Raw genomic sequence first — 4,785 nt, 5'->3', positions numbered from 1 at the left:
TCCGTCTGTCCGAAAGCGGATAGCGATGCCTTCTGAAGTGTCTAGCAAGGTTTCACGAACCACGACAGCAAAATACAGGGCGAACAGGGTGGGAGCTAAGACACATCCTTGTTTGACTCCACAGGTAACGGGGAAAAACTCAGTCTGTTCACCATATGCTGCTACACAGCATGTCATGTTGTCGTGAAGCAGTCGAATTAACCTAATAAACTTGTCGGGACAGCCATATTTCTCCAGGATCAACCACAAGGCCTCGCGAGGTACGCTGTCGAATGCCTTCTCAAGGTCCACAAAGCACAGATGGAGCGGTTGACGTTGCTCTTTACTTTTCTCTTGCAATTGGCGCAAAGTAAATATAGCCTCGCAGGTTCCTCTTTCAGGCCTGAAGCCAAATTGGCTCTCTGGCAGGAGAGTTTTGGACAAGGGAATCAGTCGATTTAAAAGAACTTTGGCGAAGATTTTTCCAGGGATGCATAGCAGAGATATACCTCGGTACGAATTGCAGTCGGAACGGTCTCCCTTATTTTTGTAAAGGGAACAAATACGAGAGATTTTAAAGTTGCTTGGTACTTGTTCTTCGTTCCACATGCGCAAAAACAATTTCCACAGGTTGTTGTGCAGCTTTTCTCCTCCATACTTCAAAAGTTCTACAACAATGTCGTCGACACCAGCCGCTTTGTCGTTTGGTTGCTGTCTTATGGCTGTAATAACTTCTTCAAGTGTGAGCGGATCACACAAATTTGTTTTTTCGGGGAACTTTGTGAGTGCTCGAATGTGCTCAAGATCAGCTGATCGATCTACATTTAGTAGGTATTTAAAATGCTCAGCCCAACGATTCATAGTGTCTTCCCTAGATGTTAGCCGTTGCGTCCCGTCTAAGGATCGCAGTGGTACTTTCACAAAAACTCCTAAGGAGCAGTCGGAAGAACTTGCCTCCTCCTTTTCTCAAAATATGAGTTTAACTCACAACTGGTCTAGTGAAGCAGAGAATGAGGTAACCTCATCTATCACAGCTTTAAATGGCAGTGAGGATCGCGAGGCGCTCACTACCCCAGTACGCCCGCAAGAGGTAGTTAAATCGATTCGCAAACTCAAATTGAGAAAAGCTCCAGGTTACGATGATATTAATAACTCCGCTATAAAAAATCTACCCCAAAAAGCGATTGTCCTCGTCACCAAAATATTTAATTCATGCTTAGCGTTAAATTACTTTCCTTTAAGTTGGAAAACTGCGAAGATGATTGCGATTAAAAAGCCAGGCAAGGAAGACTCATCTCCCTCGGGATATCGCCCTATCAGCCTTCTTCCAACTCTAGGAAAGCTGTTTGAAGAAATTATCTACTGCCGCCTCCTCAAAGCAACCAAAAACCATCTGATTGAGGAACAATTTGGCTTCCGTAGTTGCCACTCGACAACCCAACAGCTGGCACGCGTTGCGGAACATGCTTCTCATCAACTTAACCTAAACCAGTCGACTGGAATGTTTCTCCTCGACGTAGAAAAGGCCTTTGATACTGTTTGGCACCAAGGGCTTATTTACAAGTTAATAAAACTCCGGGTTCCATTTCCACTTGTAAATCTAATCCAGTCGTATCTCAATAAGAGAAGTTTCTTTGTTTATGTTAATGGCACTCAGTCGGAACTTCATTCCATCCCTGCCGGAGTCCCCCAAGGGTCCATTCTCGGGCCGTACCTCTTCCTCATTTTTCTAAATGACATGCCTAAGCAGCCCCGCACTAACTTGGCATGTTTTGCCGACGACACAGCATGCTTTACATCATCGGATGACGTTGACCTCATCATTGATAGACTGCAACTTTCAATAGACCTCATCTATAATTTCTTTACTATCTGGAAATTGAAACTGAACGAAGCAAAAACTGAAGCAATCCTTTTTACTAGACGGCGAGAGCTTCCATGTCGTAGTCTTAAAATAAATGCCCATCCCATTGAATGGAAAAAAACGGTCAAGTACTTAGGGGTAGTGCTTGACCATAAACTCAACTGGACCCATCATGTAGCCCACATACGAACTAAAGGTATCAAAGCACTCAATGCCCTCAGCCCAGTGCTTAATAGAAAATGTCCTCTCAGTTCCACCACGAAACTAAATATTTACACGACTTTGATCAGACCCACAATATCCTACGCTTGCCCTGTATGGAGCAGTACCTGTCAGTCCAACCATAAAAAATTACAAGTTGTACAAAACAAAGCCCTTAAGATAGCATACAATTGTCCGTATCGTACAAATTTAAAACAATTACACAAAATAATTAAGTTTCCCACTTTACTCGAGTATATTCTAAAATTAACACGTAACTTTTACTTGTTTAAAAATCCTAACCACTTCAATTCTTTAATCGCTGCAATTGGTTTAAGCCGATTACATAATTTGAGTTATGCCGACAGGTATAAAACTTACAAGCTACCCCATCACTACGTGCTTAGCGATGACGCTTGAGTCACCGCGCGACCGTCTTGCTGCCCGCTGCGAATATCGCCCTTATGTTCAAGCGCACAGTGCGCGGCCGGCACATTCGCCCGAGCCGAGGCGTGATTTGTGAATTTACCCACAATATTTTTTACATTATGTACCGAGTTAGCATGATTAAAACTGAACTTTTATGTTAATGTTATAAACATTATTGTTAGGTACCTAATTAAAGATTTCGTTCTTATTAGGTGTTAACTGTCACAATACTTATGTTGCTAATATACACTACACTAAAGTGTGTATCTGTAGATGAAAACATCAAACTCACTTTATACTTAACGTATTAGAAAAAAAATTATATATTTATGTTATTTAATTAGTTGTTTATGCAATATTGTTTATATAGGCATTGTCTTGTCTGAAAAAACATCCCGCTTAAAGTAGTTTCTTCTAGGATAAAAACTAACACTAGAAAGTAAGCAAGCTGTGTAACTAACATTATGTGCAAATAAAGACCTTTTCAAATCAAATCAAAATCAGTGGTACATTGACACGGGGCGCACTGCCGATTAGTTTCCGTACTTCAGCATAAAACAGCCCTAGCCGGTTAGACTGGGAAAGCCAGTTGATGAACTCGGCTTTCTGTTTCCACCACTGGTCCTTTACTTCCCGAGTAAGAGAACGAAGCGCAGCACTGCTTTTCTTTATCTCCTCCAGCGTCTCTCGAGATTGTCTTCCCCGACGGTGACGTCGCAACAAGGCTCGGTGCTTTGCAATCGCATCGGTCAATGACTGATCGTTCTCGTCGAACCAGTCTTCGTTAATACGGGGTAATTTCCCTAACATGTGTTTGGCCGAATCAATTATTTGCGAACATAGTAAGTCCCATGTCATTTGTAAGTCACCATCTGTGTCAATTGTTGAGGTTGCGTTATTCAAAGCATGACAATAACTGTTTCGAGTTTCCATACTAGCCAGTTTATTTACGTCAAGACGTGCTGAATTGACTCTGTTGGATCTGACGGGCGGGCGAAGTCGCAGTTTTACTTTAGTCACCACAAGCTTGTGATCCGTCCAACATTCGGCCCCTCGCATAACCCGCGTGACGAGGACTTGCGAAATATCCGCTTGCCGGACTATGGCGTAGTCTATAAGGTGCCAGTGTTTGGACCTCGGGTGCATCCATGTGACCTTGTGCTTAATGGGTAATCTAAAATAGGTATTGGTTATAGCCAAGCCAAATTGCGCACAGAGGCTGAGTAACATTTGGCCATTACTGTTCATGTTACCTATACCGTGCCGACCCAAAACACGCGGCCAAGCTTCATAATCACGGCCAACTCTAGCATTCAGGTCACCAAGCAGAAGGATCTTCTCTACCGGTCGAATACCAGAGAGGGTGGCTGCAAGCTCTTCATAGAAACGCTCCTTAATGTCGTCATCGTTGGTCATCGTTGGGGCGTTAAACGCTTATCAAGTTGAGGTACTGATTATTTTCCAAGTGTAAGCGCAAAGTGATAATGCGGTCGGAAATAAACACTGGACATTCAACCAGTTTCTTCACAATAGCGCTTTTGATCGCAAACCCGACTCCTGAGCGTCTTGGCTCGGATGCAGGAGTCCCCTTCCAGTAAAAAGTATACTCGCCACCGTGCTCCACTAGTTCTCCTTCGTCGGCCAGGTGGGTCTCGCTGATTGCGGCTACATCCACATTATAGCGACGAAGTTCACGTGCCACTATAGCGGTTTTTCTTTCAGGGCAAATGTTGGTATCGCGATCAATCAGTGTGCGTACGTTCCATGCAGCAAATGTCATTTTTGATGTCGTGTTATAATGTGCTCGTTTTCGACCACGATTGGAGGGATGCTCAGGCAGCCGTGGTTACTACCTCCCTGTAGTTTTGAGGCGAGCAATTTTTAGGACACCTTTTCTAGTCCCGTCCCCGTGTGGGGCAAGCAGTGCTTCCCTGAATAGGGCTGCTTGGACACTCAGAGTGCTGCCGAGCTCACGCTGTCACCTCAATCAGCGCAAAAGCGACCACTCTCTCTGAGCCGCCTGCGTGCAAGTATTGGACAAAGCCCGGTGTGCATCACAACCGAACCTCTCTACTTTTGCTCATCGCCGCAGGTCTTGTCGATTCCGAGTCCGTTATCCAGAAGCAGTCCGATACGCAGATCATATTATAGTGCACAAGTGGGTGCGCAACCACAGGTGCACTCTCTCGTCCGCCCTCTTCTGTACCCGATGGAACGGAGACCGCTACGATCGGAGAAGAGTTGGATGCAGTGTCTGCCGACAGCCGCTGTAGACCTCTGCTGTCGCCTCTGGCCTTCCACCATGCCTTTGC

At 44.7% G+C, this 4,785-nt stretch overlaps 1 pseudogene; it reads right to left on the bottom strand.

Annotated features, from left to right (window-relative positions):
* Positions 1–2,962: 2,962 nt before the first annotated feature.
* On the bottom strand, positions 2,963–4,488 carry LOC125489863 (annotated as a pseudogene).
* Between the last annotated feature and the right edge of the window lie 297 nt (positions 4,489–4,785).

This window comes from Plutella xylostella, chromosome 2, assembly GCF_932276165.1.
Source record: "Plutella xylostella chromosome 2, ilPluXylo3.1, whole genome shotgun sequence".
Classification (NCBI taxonomy): Eukaryota; Metazoa; Arthropoda; class Insecta; order Lepidoptera; family Plutellidae; genus Plutella; species Plutella xylostella.
Note: the sequence above shows the minus strand (reverse complement) of the source record. Positions and strands in the feature narration are given on the sequence as shown.